The 17,337-nt window shown below is 47.2% G+C and overlaps 2 long non-coding RNA genes across 2 annotated transcripts; one reads left to right on the top strand and one right to left on the bottom strand.

The window, feature by feature from the left end:
* Window positions 1-1,387: 1,387 nt before the first annotated feature.
* Window positions 1,388-14,334, top strand: LOC122455789. Its single transcript, XR_006274251.1, has 3 exons — window positions 1,388-1,615; window positions 10,090-10,250; window positions 13,211-14,334. It is a non-coding gene; the product is annotated as an uncharacterized LOC122455789 (long non-coding RNA).
* A 1,239-nt stretch (window positions 14,335-15,573) lies between these two features.
* Window positions 15,574-17,293, bottom strand: LOC119861677. Its single transcript, XR_005294991.2, has 2 exons — window positions 16,874-17,293; window positions 15,574-16,494 (listed from the first exon to the last, which is right to left on the bottom strand). It is a non-coding gene; the product is annotated as an uncharacterized LOC119861677 (long non-coding RNA).
* Between the last annotated feature and the right edge of the window lie 44 nt (window positions 17,294-17,337).

Raw genomic sequence — 17,337 nt, forward strand, 5'->3', positions numbered from 1 at the left:
AATAACAGATTTAAAAGTAGCCATCTATCAACAAAAAAACCTTCAAAAATGACTTCAAAGAGAAAGTGCAGAACTACAGTTCATTTGCAAACTTAACACCGTTAATTTGGGTTATAATAGGGACTGGGAGTGGCCAGCTCACTTCAAAAGCAATTTTCCCTCTCTTGGTATTGACACCTCCTCAGCAGTTATTGGGAGTGGACCACATCCACCTTGACTGAATTGGCCTTATCATCACTGGTTCTCCACTTGTAAGGTTTCAGAGTAGCAGCCGTGTTAGTCTGTATTCACAAAAAGAAAAGGAGTATTTGTGGCACCTTAGAGACTAACAAATTTATTTGAGCATAAGCTTTCGTGAGCTACAGCTCACTTCATCGGATGCAGCTTATGCTCAAATAAATTTGTTAGTCTCTAAGGTGCCATAAGTACTCCTTTTCTTTTCACTTGTAAGGTAACTCCCTTCTCTTCATGTGCCAGTATATTTATGCCTATATCTGTAATTTTCACTCCATGCATTTGAAGAAGTGGGTTTTTTACCCACGAAAGCTCATGCCCAAATAAATCTGTTAGTGTCACCGGACTCCTCATTGTTTTTGTGGATACAGACTAACATGGCTACCCCTCTGATACTTGTATTTTATATGTTAATTAAGAATAAGAAGAGATGAAAACAAAATGTCGGTTTAAATAGCTTGGTTGGTGCCCCAAAAACCGGAACGTTCCAGAGGTCAAACTTCCTGCTACCGCAAGAAGAAAATGTATTATTCACCCTGACTTAGAAATTGTGCATTTGTTTGTGTTATGAACCAGATATACATCTCTCTATGTAAATAATCCATTTTGTTCCTAGTGTAATGTCTCATATTCTATGATAAGCCTTGAAAGGTGTGATGAAATGGAACTGTTCTTAATGTTTCCTCTGAATAGTGTGGAGGTGCCTCAGTTTCCCCTATGCAGTTCTTAAGTATCTAGGTGGTGGGATAAGGGTGTATGATCATTGCAGAGCCCTAGAGGGCAGGTGAGCGCAGGGGTCTGGACACAGAGAATGGCCAACACTCTGTTTCCTGGCAACTGATGGCCTGGCCCTTCCCCACTGCAAGGTGAGAGCTAAAGGGTTGGAGAACAAAGGAATCAGGTGCCCTCCTGGCACGGGAAAGGGACAAAGCCCATAGGAGGAGAGGCTGGAGAGAGTTTCAGTTGGGGCTGGGTGGGGACATGGAGTGAAGTGCAGACTTGGTTGTCTGACTCACTGACCCCCCAAAAGGGACCCCGCTGAGGGGTCCTGTTCTCTGCACCTACAAGCTCTGTGTTAGACCATGTTCCTGTTGTCTAATAAACCTTCTGTTTTACTGGCTGGCTGAGAGTCACGTCTGACTGCGAAGTTGGGGTGCAGGACCCTCTGGCTTCATCAGGAGCCCACTTGGGCGGACTCGCTGTGGGAAGCGCACAGAGGGGCAGAGGATGCTGAATGCTCCGAGGTCAGACCCAGGAAGGTGGAAGCTGTGTGAGCTGTGCGTCCTGCAGACAGCCTGCTCACAGAAAGAATTCCCCAGAGTCCTGACTGGCTTCATAGGGAGCAGTTCCAGAGCATCGCTCGGGCACTCCGTGACAAAAGGTATGAAATGAAAATTATTAGATATAATCAAAGAAGGTGTGAGTCGTGTCCACTAGATTTAGAAGACTTTAAGGGAGTTTGTTTTCTTGGGAAATGATGTTGTATTCTAGAAGTTAGATATTGTATTGTATATTGTATTCCTAGAAAGAATGTTAAAAGATATAAAAAGAAAAGGAGTACTTGTGGCACCTTAGAGACTAACATATTTATTTGAGCATAAGCTTTTGTGAGCTACAGCTCACTTCATCGGATGCATTCAGTGGAAAATACAGTGGGGAGATTTATATACATAGAGAACATGAAACAATGGGTGTTACCATACACACTGTAACGAGAGTGATCACTTAAGGTGAGCTATTACCAGCAGGAGAGCGGGGGGGGGGGGGGGGGGGGGGAGGAACCTTTTGTAGTGATAATCAAGGTGGGCCATTTCCAGCAGTTGACAAGAATGTCTGAGGAACAGTAGGGGGTGGGGCTGGGGGATAAACATGGGGAAATAGTTTTACTTTGTGTAATGACCCATCCACTACCAGTCTCTATTCAAGCCTAAATTAATTGTATCCAGTTTGCATATTAATTCCAATTCAGCAGTCTCTCGTTGGAGTCTGTTTTTGAAGCTTTTTTGTTGAAGTCTTGCCACTTTTAGGTCTGTAATTGAGTGACCAGAGAGACTGAAGTGTTCTCCAACTGATTTTTGAATGTTATAATTCTTGACATCTGATTTGTGTCCATTGATTCTTTTATGTAGAGACTGTCCAGTTTGACCAATGTACATGGCAGAGGGGCATTGCTGGCACATGATGGCATATATCACATTGGTAGATGTGCAGGTGAACGAGCCGCTGATGGTGTGGCTGATGTGATTAAGCCCTTTGATGGTGTCCCCTGAATAGATATGTGGACACAGTTGGCAATGAGCTTTGTTGAAAGGAGAGGTTCCTGGGTTAGTGGTTCTGTTGTGTGGTGTGTGGTTGCTGTATTTGCTTCAGGTTGGGGGGCTGTCTGTAAGCAAGGACTGGCCTGTCTCCCAAGATCTGTGAAAGTGATGGGTCATCCTTCAGGATAGGTTGTAGATCCTTGATGATGCGTTGGAGAGGTTTTACTTGGGGGCTGAAGGTGATGGCTAGTGGCGTTCTGTTATTTTCTTTGTTGGGACTGTCCTGTAGTAGGTGACTTCTGGGTAATCTTCTGGCTCTGTCAATCTGTTTCTTCACTTCAGCAGGTGGGTATTGTAGTTGTAAGAATGCTTGATAGAGATCTTGTAGGTGTTTGTCTCTGTCTGAGGGGTTGGAGCAAATGCGGTTGTATCGTAGAGCTTGGCTGTAGACAATGGATCGTGTGGTGTGGTCTGGATGAAAGCTGGAGGCATGTAGGTAGGAATAGCGGTCAATAGGTTTCTGGTATAGGGTGGTGTTTATGTGACCATCGCTTCTTAGCACCGTAGTGTCCAGGAAGTGGATCTCTTATGTGGACTGCTCCAGGCTGAGGTTGATAGTGGGATGGAAATTGTTGAAATCATGGTGGAATTCCTCAAGGGCTTCTTTTCCATGGATCCAGATGATGAAGATGTCATCAAAGTAGCGCAAGTAGAGGAGGGGCATTAGGGGCCGAGAGCTGAGGAAGCGTTGTTCTAAGTCAGCCATAAAAATGTTGGCATACTGTGGGGCCATGCGGGTACCCATAGCAGTGCTGCTGATTTGAAGGTATACATTGTCCCCAAATGTGAAATAGTTATGGGTGAGGACAAAGTCACAAAGTTCAGCCACCAGATTACCCGTGACATTATCGGGGACACTGTTCCTGATAGCTTGTAGTCCATCTTTGTGTGGAGTGTTGGTGTAGAGGGCTTCTACATCCATATTGGCCAGGATGGTGTTTTCAGGAAGATCACAGATGGATTGTAGTTTCCTCAGGAAGTCAGTGGTGTCTCAAAGATAGCTGGGAGTGCTGGTAGCGTAGGGCCTGAGGAGGGAGTCTACATAGCCAGACAATCCTGCTGTCAGGGGCCAATGCCTGAGATGATGGGGGGGTCCAGGATTTCCAGGTTTATGGATCTTGGGTAGCAGATAGAATACCCCAGGTCGGGGTTCCAGGGGTATGTCTGTGCGGATTTGTTCTTGTGCTTTTTCAGGGAGTTTCTTGAGCAAATGCTGTAGTTTCTTTTGGTAATCCTCAGTGGGATCAGAGGGTAATGGCCTGTAGAAAGTGGTGTTGGAGAGCTGCCTAGCAGCCTCTTGTTCATATTCTGACCTATTCATGATGACGACAGCACCTCCTTTGTCAGCCTTTTTGATTATGATGTCAGAGTTGTCTCTGAGGCTGTGCATGACATTGTGTTCTGCACGGCTGAGGTTATGGGGCAAGCGATGCTGCTTTTCCACAATTTCAGCCCGTGCACGTCGGCAGAAGCACTCTATGTAGAAGTCCAGTCTGTTGTTTCGACCTTCAGGAGGAGTCCATCCAGAATCCTTCTTTTTGTAGTCTTGATAAAAAGGTCTCTGTGGGTTAGTATGTTGTTCAGAGGTGTGTTGGAAATATTCCTTGAGTCGGAGGCGTTATAGGATTCTAGGTCACCACAGATCTGTATCATGTTCGTGGGAGTGGAGGGGCAGAAGGAGAGGCCCCGAGATAGGGCAGATATAATCATCTAACTACGGGATTGTGATGGAGTGGGAATTTTCTGCAATATTTTGTATGAATACTGTGTGTGCCTCATTTTCTCCCATATGCTGTGTTGTTAATTTGGTGGTTGGGAAAAGCTGTTTATTCTCAGGCAGGTTCTGACACAGATGTGAATGGCACCTCGCTGTCTCAGTCTGACCCCAATGTAAATAGAGAATCCATTCAGATAACGGCAAATCCAATCACTGGGACTTTGGTGCCTAGCAACCAAGGACCATGGATGGCCCACCCCTCCCCAGGAAGCCAGCTGTGTTGGATCAGCTGGATAGGGTGACCAGACAACAAATGTGAAAAATCAGGACAGTGGGTGAGGGGTAATAGGAGCCAATATAAGGAAAAGATCCAAAAATTGGGACTGCCCCTATAAAATTGGGACATCTAGTCACCCTACAGCTGGACAACATGGGCCTGAGGAGGGGCCAGGTGGGACTGGGCCCTGGACCTTGAACAAAGAGGACTCAGAGGGACAGAGCAGGAGCCAAGGGGGGCACAGTGCTGAGGCTCTGGACTAACCAGAATGGACCATGCTGTAACTTTTCTCTCTTCTAAGCAAGGACTTTCTATGCTGTGCTAATAAACCCGACTGTCTTTACAATGCTGGCTGAGAATTGCTGTGAATGTTGAAGTAGGAGGAGCTTTCCTCTAGGGGTGTACATGTCTGTTTCAGGTCTTCATCCCAGTAGGACGCACTGAACAGAGCTCACAAGAGGAAGCAGGGGTGCTGAAGGTTCCGAGGTTCAGTCCAAGGAGGCAGTGAAGCCGAGTGGCTTACCCTGGAGGAAGAGCAAGACCCCTAAAGGGTCTGGCACACTAAAGGGGTTCTCCCAGAGACTGTTCCAAGGCTAGGATCCAAGCACTAGTCCTGTGGCTCTGTGACTGGTATGAGTTTGGAATAATAAATGAAATTACTTTAAAAGGGAATCCCAGATTAATAGAACAAATTATTAAATACAGTCTATTAAACTAATTAAACCCTCCGACTAAAGGAAGCACTGAAGAAATTTCTTACACACTGATGTCATCTACTGGATATCGATGGAAGCAGCAGAAACACAGAGATGGCTGAAAGCTGAGAGCAATTTGGCAAATGGCCACAAGAAATCAGAGGGTTAATCCCTCCAACAAGCCCTGAAATATATAAACCTGAAGTCACCATGTGGGACCCCAGAGTTGACTCAACCCATAAAGAAGCTTCAGAATTCTCAGTGCACAGGTGCCTGGAGCAGCCCTGTAGAAAGGGTTTTCCTCCATTCCAGGGTTAAGAGGATAAGATTTCATCTCAAAGATCGTATTTCCCCTTCTGTTCTTTAACATCAACAAATGAAAGTTCTCTTGAGTAAGTCTTGACACTCTCTACTGAGTCCTTTCGGGGCTACCCCAGTGGTACAGGGGGAATCACTACCACCTATTTGTAGTGCAAGGGAGCCTTGTCTGTGCCCACTGGGAGAACTTGCCCAAAACTACTGGTTGCTGGCACCACACGTGCCCCACTCCAGGCTCTGCAAGCCACACTCCTTCCCTCTGCAGGCTGCCAATTTTCACACCCCAGCCCTGAGTGAGTCCTTGGGGCAGAGCAGAGAGAACCTGTGGCTAAATCTATGGAGATAGTTACCCCCAGAGTTCTGTTCTGAATTGAGCACAGGTCCCTCCCAGCTGCCTGTACACCCCACTTCGTTACACACAAGTGCCTGGTCTCATGACTTCTAGGTACCCACAATGCACACAGATTGCTGCCTCCATGGATGCAGTGCCCCCCCGCCCCCCCAGCTCACTAGCTTCCCTTCAGCACTCTCCTCAACACATAGCACTGAGTTGTGTCTATAGTAAAACCAAATCCCTGTTTATTTGACAAAGCTCACAGTAAAGATTCAAAGAGAAGCCAGTAAAAGGATTCAGCACATGGCTACTGATAAAAGAAAAATATAAAATGCAATCTAAAGCCTGCAACTATTAACAAGGCCCTTTCCTGTCTAATAAGGTATTTCTTACCCAATGGCCAGTCCATACAGCACTTGTCCAGCCAAGAGAGCTGGGATCCACTTTTCATGAGACACTCCCGCTGGCAGAGCGTTGCCTCTGTAATGGATACCATCTTGTCCCCTCCTTTCTCCTATTATATTGTTCCAGACCTTTTATCTATTTTCATAACTAGGGTATTTTGTTAACTTCTGCTTGTCCCTGATGGTCTCCTTATTCAAGCTCTTTTTTTGAACTCTTTTGTGCTTTGTAGAGGACCAAGCCTGCTGTGACAGAGACATGCCCAAGCAGGTATATTACACCTCTGTTTGATGATCTTCTTAATATTTCACTGAAGGGGGCTGTTTGTGGTCTGTGCCAAAAGCTAAGATCTAGCTGATTGTCCTGGTTGTTGCAAGATGTTTGTGCAGAAAACAAATGTAGAGCCATGTAACGTGTAGGATATCATGTTCCAAAACTGTTGGAAGTGAATCTTGTCACCTGAGGCAGTGGAGTCTCAGGGCATGTGTACACAAAAAACTTAAGTCTACCTGTGTTAGGTCGATTTACAGCTATTGCAGTAATTATTGTGGTGGTTCATGTCCAGACTGCCCTTCTTCTGTTGGTGATTGGGCTTCCACAAACTTAAGAGCAGCAGTGTGGGTGGCTGAGAGCACGGGCACCAGAATAGGGGGGAACTTTTTGAAAGTGAACAGGCTTGACCCATCCACTTTTCTCCAGGGACCATGCCCTCTGCCCCTCCTCTTCCCCCGAGGCCTGGGCCTCCAGCCAGGCTGACAGCTGGAGGCTCTGGAGCCCAGCCATGGAGCCTGGGCAGTTGTGGGAAGCCACGGACCTCCACCTCCCCGGCGAGGGGAGGGGCCAAGAGCAGCCCCGGCTCATATCCCCCCATTCAGGTATATGGAGGGTCCACGGCTCCCCATAGCTTCCCAGGCTCCCTGTCCGGGATCCAGCTGCTGGCTGGGCTGTGGGGTAAGGCCTCAGTGGGGGGAGGGGGGCCCACAGAGGGGGAAGGCGGCCTAGCCTCCCCACTTTGGGGAAGGTTCCACCGCCTCTACCTGAGAGCACAGCTCCTCAGTGGTAGCTCTGCAGCTGCCCAGACTTATGGTGGGGAGCTCTACACCCATAGCGCAGGCTGCTGCCGGGCTCCCAGCAGAGAGCCAGGTTTCTGGCAGGGAGTGGGGAGTGGAAACCTCAGTGCAGCCAGGCTTCCAGTGGGGAACAGGGACCTCGGAGCTATGGTTGCCAGGCACCTGGTTTTTGACCAGAACACTCAGTCAAAAAGGGACCCTGAAGCTCCGGTCAGCACCACTGACTGGGCCATTAAAAGTCCAGTTGGTGTGAGGCTGGCAGGCTCCCTACCTGACTCGGCGCCGCTCCCTGGAAATGGCAACATGTCCCTTGGCTCCTAGGCAGAGGGACAGCCATGGAGACTCTATGCGCCACCCCCACCCTGCCCCGAGTGCTGGCTCCGCAGCTTCTATTCACCAGAAATCGTAGCCAATGGGAGCTGTGGGGCAGTGCCTGCAGGTGGAGCAGACTGCACTGCACAGAGCTGCCTGGCCATGCCTCCACCTAGGAGCCAATGAACATGTCACCGCTTGTGGGGAGCTGCCTGAGGTTATTGGCATCAAATCTGGCACTCTGAAACCCCTCCCACATCCCCTGCTCCAGCCCTGAGCCCCCTCCTGCATCCAAACTCCCTCCCAGAGCCTGAACCCCTCACCCCCTCCCACACTCCAATGTCCAGCCCTGAGGCCCCTCCCGCACCCAAATTCCCTCATGAAGCCCGCAACCCGAACCCCCGTCTACACCCCAAACCAGTGCCCCAGCTCAGAATCCCCTTCTGCACTCCGAACCCCTCGGCTCCAGCGTGGAGCCCCCTCCTGCACCTCAAACCTCACATCCCCGGCCCACACCCCAAAGCCCACACCCCCAGCCCAAGCCCTCACCCAGTCCTGCACCCCAAGCCGCAGCCGCAGCCCACTGAAAATAAGTGAGTGAGGGTGGGGGAGAGTGAGCAACGGAGGGAGGGGAGATGGAGTGAGTGGGGCGGGGCCTTGGGGAAAGGGAAGGGTACGGGGCAGGACAAGGGTGTTCGGTTTTGGGCAGTCAGAATGTTGACAACCCTACCTGGAGCCCGGATGGCAGCCCAGCTCAGAACGGGGAGCCTGGAGCAGCCTGACGTGCCAGCCAGGGCTTTCTTGTCAGTTTCACAGCTCCAGCATTGACAAGAATAGCAACCAACAGCCAACAACCCTCTATGTACACAGACACTGCGTCACCCTAACTACACTGACATAAGCCCTACACTTCTCATGGAAGTGGATTTATTATGTTGGTGAAGTAGGGCACCTAAGTTGGTGGGAGCAAGGCTGTAGTGTGTACACTGACCTAATTGGGTCGACATAAGCTGCCTTATGTTGACATAACGTTAGTGTAGACCAGGGCTCAAAGATGACTCAATCAACACTGAAAACAATCAACATCCATAGAGCAGCCAACCCTGTGTTTACTGTCTGAACCAGGTGCAGGTATGAACATTTACAAAGACAAAGGATCCCAAGAAAAGTCTCTGATTAGGGGAACCCCTGGGCTAAGAGACAATATCTGTAACTAGATGAAGGAAGAAGAAAGGGTACAAGATGTTATCCATTACAGAGGAAAGATTCTGCCAGCTGAAGTGTCTCATGAAAAGTGGATCCCAACTCTCTGGACTGGACAAGAGCTGTAGGAACTGACAATCTGGTGAAAAATACTTGATTAGACAGGCATGTAACTTGTTAATAAGTATAGGCTACACATTGCATTTTGTTTTCTTTTACCTGTAACCTTGCGTTTCAAATCCTTATACTGGCTTTTATTTTTAACCTTTATCTCAAGCTCTGTTAAATGCATTTCAGTTTGATTTGGACATATTTAAGTGCCTTGTGCTAGGATGGGTGTTGAACTGAGATGAAACCCATAAGCTGGGGTGCACTGCTTCTATGGGGGATAGTGGATCAGTGTACTCTCCTGGCATCCAGAAACAAGGAGCTGGGCACTCAAGTGTAAAACAAAGTGGGGTTTGTGAATTGCTAACCTGCAGAGAGGAAGAGTGGGGCTAGCAGAGCCCAGAGCAAAGTTGGGATTTCCCCTGGTGGACACAGACAAGGTTCTCTTGTGCTGTAAGCAGTTGGTAGTAATTCACCCTGGACACCTTGGATAACCCCAAAAAGTGTCACACCCACACCTGGCCTAGACTGTAGACCCTTGTCTGGGCTGGGTCAGATGTCAATTGTTCTCATTCTCAGTTAGCTCTGAGAAACACCCACCCCCGGTAACCAATTTCATCTCCAGCATCTTCGGAACACAATATTCTATGTATCACAGAACTCTTAAAGTATGTTCTATGCATAGATCCCACAATATCCATGACAACCAGTGAGTTCTTAGCTTTCCGCAGACACCACGCGTGGCCCCTTTGGTGAAGTATTGTGAAGACAGTGATCACAGGGTAAACATGCCCGTCTGGGCATGTCTAGGCAAGTCCTTGGGTATAGATTGCAACTGTGTACCCTCACCTACTGCCAATATAGTGTGCTCGGTTCACATCCTCCTTTATAAGTCTAAACAAATTGGCTTGAGAGAGACCATAACTTTAAGCAATTGCTTTTAATATACTAAACTACTCCATTTTGGACCAATCTTTTCTAATATTTGAATATGGGTTATAACACTAATCTCATTGGCAAATCTAGTTTGTTAGATTTCAGCTGTAAATTTAACTGGCAGCTCTGCAAATCTGTACAATTAACCCCCTTTCATGCTTACAGCCAGCTCTACCCTTGTACCGCGCTTGGTGGAGGGCATGGGGACACTCAGGACATATGTGCAGCCACAGTGGACACTGTTGGGAAAAAAGACCCTGGACTCAGGTGCCTAGTGGAATGTGCATATGGACAACACATGCTGAAGAACTCCAGTCACTGTCCAGGTAAGCAACTTTCCTTTCTGAAAACCAAGAAATGCAGAGTTAAGGTAAATGCCCATGTAACCTTAACTTTTCCCCCGGAGCTGGCAATAGTGACTGGGAATTATCTGCCTGTACTCCAGCTGCATTCACAATGTTATGTGTAGCTGTACTGAATGTGGGAGGGATTAGTTTGGAGCATTTTGTCAGAGCTGTAATTATGAGGTGATCTGAGGTGATCTTTGCGGGGCTGTGCCCATCTGGGGGGAGGAGGGGTGACAGAAAAAAGAGGTGCACATGTACCTTGGGAGATCCAGGATGCCTCATGTCAGCGCTGAGTTGTGTAGGTTGTGTCAGTAGCAGGGCACTGGGGATGGTCCCCAATTAGGTGGGAGATGAGTGTGGACTGTGGGTTTAATGATAGGTTAATGAATGTACAGTGTTTGGCATCATGTGCATAAGGGTGAAGGGGTGGTAAAAGGGGGTGAAGAGGTTGTAAAAATTTAGCAGATGTGGTGTTTTTTCTGTGGAGGGTGCTAAGTGTTTGAGAGCAAGGCAGGAGTAGATTGCTCCTATTCAGTACAATACAAAGGCAGAGTGTGAGAATGTGTGATGGGTGTATTGAGGCATCACCCAAAGGCGGCAGAGTTACGGTTGTGTGGGCATGTATCGTAAGTCTATTTTTCCTGAGCATAAGCTTTCGTGAGCTACAGCTCACTTCATCGGATGCATTTAGCTCACGAAAGCTTATGCTCAAATAAATTTATTAGTCTCTAAGGTGCCACAAGTACTCCTTTTCTTTTTGCGAATACAGACTAACACGGCTGCTACTCTGAAATCTATTTTTCCTGATATTCATAAGTTTGAGATTTACTGAACTTGAATTTTGGAAGGGCACGAGATACAACCAGACAGACAGCTGTCACTCTGGTTAATGAATTTTTTTCCATTGAATTTCCTAGTTTTTTTTAATGAAAGAGGAGTGTTGTTTGTAGGAGTTAGCATTTAGGCAGTTGTAATTATCAGGTAGGCTTGCAGTTCAGGCATTACTGTGGCTATGCGTGAGGATCCCTGGGGGCTGGAATCTGGGTCTGCTGGTCCCTGATAGACCGCTGCATCCATGCCACCCAATACCTCCGGCACCGCAGCAATCTGCAGGCTGTGAGTCATGTGTGGCCAAGCACCATAGGATGTGCCACCTACAGAGGGCCTGATTGGTGGTGCTCCCAGGATCCCTAATTGGTCCAGGTGTACTATTTAAGCCTGGCAGGGACACCAGGAAGCTGTCTGTGCAACTAGATGGATTCCCAACCATGACAATAAAGGTTCCTTACCTATAACCAAGGCTCTTTGAGATCGATGCTGAGTATGCACGCTCATGGGATGCTCTGAATGGTAGAATTCTGATTAGCAGTAGCCACTGGTGTACTCACCCAGCTCTCTGGCCCCTCTCTTCAGTGAATGTTAAACATTCCCCAGTGAGGGTATAAAAGAGGCGTGGAGCTCCAGCTTTCTAAGGTCCTTTCCCAGTAAGGAAGATGCTGAGGTTAAGGGGAGAGGCCGACTGGGAGTCTAACTATGCAGAGTCCATCTCGAAGAGCCTCAGTTACAGATAAATAACCTTCATTTTTCCTTTGAGTGTCCTCTGCACACGCCCACTTATGGGATAGATTAATAAGGAGCACTCTGGCCCAGGATGGTGGGACCACAGAGTCCTAATTAAACAAGGACTGCAGGACCGCCTTGTCAAATTTTGCATCAGATCTAGCTTCCAAATCTAAGGAGTAATGTTTAGAAAGGTGTGAACAGAACTCCATGGTGCTATTCTACTCGTCTCTACCAGAAGAACGTGTCTATAGAAAGCCATAAAGACTGCCTTTAATCTTGTCGAATGCGTTCTCATCCCTTGAGGAATGGGTACTGTACCTCCTTTGATTTGTAAGCTTCATAAACAGATAATCTAACCTATTGAGAAAATGTTTGTACAAAAATAGCTTTTCCCTTGTTCTTCATTCCATAAGCTATAAACAATTCTGGGGACTGCCTAAATTGTTTAGTCCTGTCTAAATGAAAGGATAGAGTTCTTCTCACATCTAGCCTGTGTAATTGAGTCTCCCTATCATGAGTATGAGGTTTGGGAAAGAAAACCAGTAAAATTATAGACTGATTTATATGAAAATTGGAAACCCCCTTTGGGAAAAACTTAGGGTGAGTAAGGGACCAGGGCGTAGACAGTCTATCCTAGTGGGATGGCTGGGCTGGTGTCCACAAGCAAAGGTCAGCTATGAGGCAGTAGTCAGTAAGCAGGGATTGGAGTAATTACCAGGACTGGGCTTGATAAGCAAGAGTAAGGGTCAGAGTCAGGCTGGGTCAGAGACCAGAGACAGCACCAGGCTGGAACCAAACACTGGAGATCAGAAAGCAAGGTGTGGTCTGGAGTTGCAGCAGTCCAGAAATCTGTGTGGTTGCCCAGACAACTTCCTGGGGAACCCTCCAGGGTTAAATAGTGGACAAGGTCAATCAGAGGGCTGCAAGGTGCTGTCATCCTGGACCCTTTGGATGGTATTTCCTGTAGTGCCTAATCTCCCCAGTGCTCATTGGAAGTGCCTCTGCATTCCGCCATAATAGTGATGTGGGAACATCTGCTGTGCTGGCCCCTCTGCAGAGCTGGGTTCTGATCCCATGGATCCTTACAACCCATATGTCTTTATGAAAAACAGTGAATGGTGAATAGCCATTCATGTCTGTAATTCACTTATACCCCTTGCAGACATGATCACTATCAAAAACACTCTTTTGAGAGACAGATGGAATAAAGTACAGCCCCCCAAAGGTACAAAAGGAGGATTCATTAAATGGGAGAGAACTAATTCAGATCCCAAGAGGGCAAAGGGTTTCATATGGGGTGGGGGAGTATGAGTTATTAAAGCTTTTAAAAAAAGTCTTAACTGTATCATTAGTAAAAGTTGATTTACTCTCCAAAGGTACATGGCATGCTGATATGGCTGAGAGAATAACCTTAACTGAAGATAAAGAAAGACATGCATTATCAAGATACAACACTCTACAATTAAGTGGTGCTGTAAATAGATCTTGATCACATGTAGAAATCCACAGCAAAACCCTTTTCCATGTATGACTATAGCATTTATTTGTGGACTCTTTTCCAGAATGTAACAGTACATTCTGTACCTTTAATGAACAACTTTTCTCTAGCCCTCCCACAGTCTTATTCCCCACACAGTTAAATGTAGGGACTGAAGATCTGGACAGTAGACCATCCTAGTCTGTTGTGACAAGTGCGGTAGCAGTGACAGAGGCTCCATTAATCCTTTTGGCAGATGAATCAAGTCTGAATACCATAGTTTTCTCAGACATGCTGGCACTATTAAAAGCACTCTGGCCTTATCCTGTTGTTTGTTTATCACTCCTTGTATAAGGGGAAATGGTTACATTAAACCCTGAAACCAGTGTATCGGAAACGCATCCTATGTCAATTCTTTGTCTCTGCCTGCTCCGGAGCAAAATTTTTGACCTTTCCTGTTGCTGCTGGAGGCAAACAGATATCAGATTCCCCCATAAACTGGAGAGGTGTGTTATTACTTCTTCCTTCACAGACCATTTGTGCATTTGACATGTTAATCTGCAAGCATGTTTTGTTCCCCCATGTGACAGGGTATAAAACCCTTCATTGGACAGCAGAGGATTAAAGAGCAACTCTGGGCACAGGAGGCTCCACCCCTCTGCCCTTGCCAAACATGCTCCAACTGGAGGAGGGGTTGAAAAGGAAGCCAACCAGCCGCTGGCTCTGTTGGGCCAGACAGGATAGGGAGAAGGACCTGATCTGGGAGCTCTGGACCAGGATGTAGCCAGTCCCAGGCTAGCAGAAGGAATGTTGTCGAGCAGCAGCTCCTATGGGTTGGAGACAGGTAGGCAGCCTGTGAACTGGTGCTTATGTAAACACCTTGCAGCCCCCAGTGCAGGAAAAGGGGAGGTAGGAAGTAACCCAGGGAGGCTGATTTGAGGCCCCTCAGGGTGCGAGGCACCAGACAAGTCTCACAGGGCCCTGGTTCGGAACCTGGTGGAGCAGGAGGGTCCAGGTTCCCCTACCCCCCCCCTTTGGCTGCAACCACTGGACAGAGCAACTGCCAGAGACTGTGACCACTACAGAGCGGACCACAAACCCATTCACATACCCCTACACCAATTTATACTGGGTGAATGTCATGTTCTGTACACCATTTCCAAAGCCTCTTTGCCTCTAGGCATAATTTTATAGAATAAGTTCCCCCTCTCTTGTTCAGATAATATAGCACCATTGCATTGTCTGTTACTACCTGAAGTACTTTGTATTTGACTTGAGATAGGAAGGACTTTAGAGCTCGTCTTGTGGCTCTCAGTTCTACAATACGGATATGTACTTTTTTTTTTTTGGGTGACCAATGAGCCCTGACTAACTTTGTTTTTCAGATGAGCTCCTCAACCTAGTGTAGCTGCAGCCTAGGTTTGTATCAGAGGGGTAGCTGTGTTAATCTGTATCCACAAAAACAATGAGGAGTCCGGTGGCATCTTAAAGACTAACATGTGCCAGTATATTTATGCCTGTGGTATACAATTTTCACTCCATGTATCTGAAGAAGTGGGGGTTTTTACCCATGAAAGCTTATGCCCAAATAAATCTGTTAGTCCTTAAGGTGCCACCACACTCCTTGTTGTTTTTCTGAGGTTTGTGTTACTGATGGTGGAGGAAAATTGAAAAGTGTACATTTCATTGCATTTTTGAGTGTTTGTTCCCCACCACATGAGTGACATTAACACCTGCTGTGGAACTACTATTTTGTAATGAATGCTACGCAGACCTGGTCTGTAATTTGTTCCTAACCCGTGCTGAAGATATCTCAGCTGAAGATGAGCATATGGTGGCACTGCTGTGTTTGACAGACCCAGCAACTGACGAAAATGGGGAACTGACTGCTATAGAAACTGGAGGAAACATATATTTTTATATACCTCTCCTGTGGGAGAAAAGCTCTTTCTTCAGTAGAATCTACTATGGCCCCAAAAAGCGGATCCTTTGAGTAGGGTTTAAACACAATTTTTTCCATTTTATTTCTAATCCCAGACTGGCAAAGAGAGAACATATCTGATTTACATATATTAGAATGTCTTCCCTGGATAATGCTTTTATTACTCAGTCATCTAGGAATGGGTACGCATACATCCCCTGCCTTTTTAGGTACACTGCCACTACCAACAGGCATTTTGTAAACACCTGAGGCGCTATGGATAAACAAAAAAGGAGGACCTTGTACTGAAAATGAACCTCTCACACCACGAAAAGCGGGTATTTCAGATGACATTGTTTTATGGAAACATTCATCTTTTAAATCCAGAGCAACAACCCCATCCTCAAGATAAAGTGAAAGAATTATAGAAGTTCTCTCTAACATGCAGAAACAAAATTTCTTTATATAAGTATTTAATTTCCTTAAATCCAAAATAGGGCAAAAGCCCCATATTTTTTTAAATTAGAAAACACCAGTAACAACCCTCCCTCTGTGATCTTGCAGAACTGTCTCTATCGTTCCTAACTGCAGCAGAGATCAAACCTAGTTCTTTAACAAAATGAGATGACTTTGCTCTCTGCCCAGAGATGAAATGGGTGAGTTGTTATGGGCAAGGGTCTTGATTTGAATTGTGTAACCACATGCAATAACTTCCAGGATCCACCTGTCTAGTATTAACTCCCAGTGATAAAAACAGGACAAACAATCCCCAAATATCTGTATCAGTTGAATCAGACAACTGAATGTCCTCCTGGTATGGAATCTGTGAAGGTCTAGTCCCATGCATAGATCCTTCTTGATAAGGTGCAGAAGATGGCCACTGGGATCATCTAACCCTGTGGGGGTAACATGCTGTTCAGGCCAAAAAAAAAAACAAAACAGTGATGGATTTGGTTGGAAATACTTCTGTGCATCTGGATCCAGTGGGTATGAATGAAACTGTCCAACATTTTTCTCGGAATCCACTCTCTGATCTGCTTCTCTCGTCCAATCCCAACCCTTACATGGTTCAGATGGAACTGGAGACAATAACCCCTTTCAAAAAGAAAGTGAAGTTCTTCTCCGGAGATCCAGAAGGGGTCTTAGGTGAAGGAAGTAGCACAGAAATCCTGATCTCTTCTTCTGTCTATCTTCTGCAACAAATGAAGCAGAGGTCCTACAGACAACAGCCTCCTTCACTACACAACTCCACTGAAGAGTGTCTGTCAGACAAACCAATGAAATGTCAAACAGTGGTCATTTTGGAACTCTTTATTCTTTTCAATGTATCAACCCATTTTCCATTAAAAATTTAAACAGTACCCAAAGCTTACAAACCATGTTTGTTCATTGACGTGTATGAGGTTTTTACAAAAGAAAGGTTTGACTAGGGTGACCAGACAGCAAATGTGAAAAATCAGGACAGAGGGTGCGGCAGTAATAGGCGCCTGTATAAGACAAAGCCCCAAATATTGGGACTGTCCCTATAAAATCGGGCCATCTGGTCACCCTAGGTTTGGCACCCTGTTAAAGTGACCCCCCTCTGCTACAGCCCTACCCAGGCTGGTTGCTATGTGCACCCCGTGAGAGCAGAAATCTCACCTCAGCAGGAGAGGCTCGAGAGCATTGATTTAGGTCACTGGAAATTCAGTTGACATAATTTGGATGCCATTAGCAGCTTGCTTTTAGCCAGTTCTCCAAGTCGGACGGGGCCTTCTGGCCTCCCGTGTTTTCTCCGAGATGGGTGCAGCCTGAACGAGATGCCTGGGCCCCAAGAGACACCAAATAAGGTGGAGACCCCACCGCCTGGGCCCAGAGAGGCCCCCCAGTAGGGGCAGTTCAGCCGAGCGACCGATGCAGAGACGGTTTGTCCTTTTCCACAGGCTGCGCTGGGCCGGGGCGCCCCGGCCAGCTCCCCGGCCACAGCAGCAGCGCCGCCGCCAGCTCGGCCAGCGCCAGGCCCACCGCCGTGCCGCCAGCAGCTCGTCCCGCGGGGCGGGGCTGGCTGGCCACACGGGGCGGGGCGGGGCGGGGAGGGGAAGGGTCACCCCGGGCGAGGCCGGGGC

This window comes from Dermochelys coriacea, chromosome 9 (assembly GCF_009764565.3).
Source record: "Dermochelys coriacea isolate rDerCor1 chromosome 9, rDerCor1.pri.v4, whole genome shotgun sequence".
NCBI classification, from domain to species: domain Eukaryota; kingdom Metazoa; phylum Chordata; order Testudines; family Dermochelyidae; genus Dermochelys; species Dermochelys coriacea.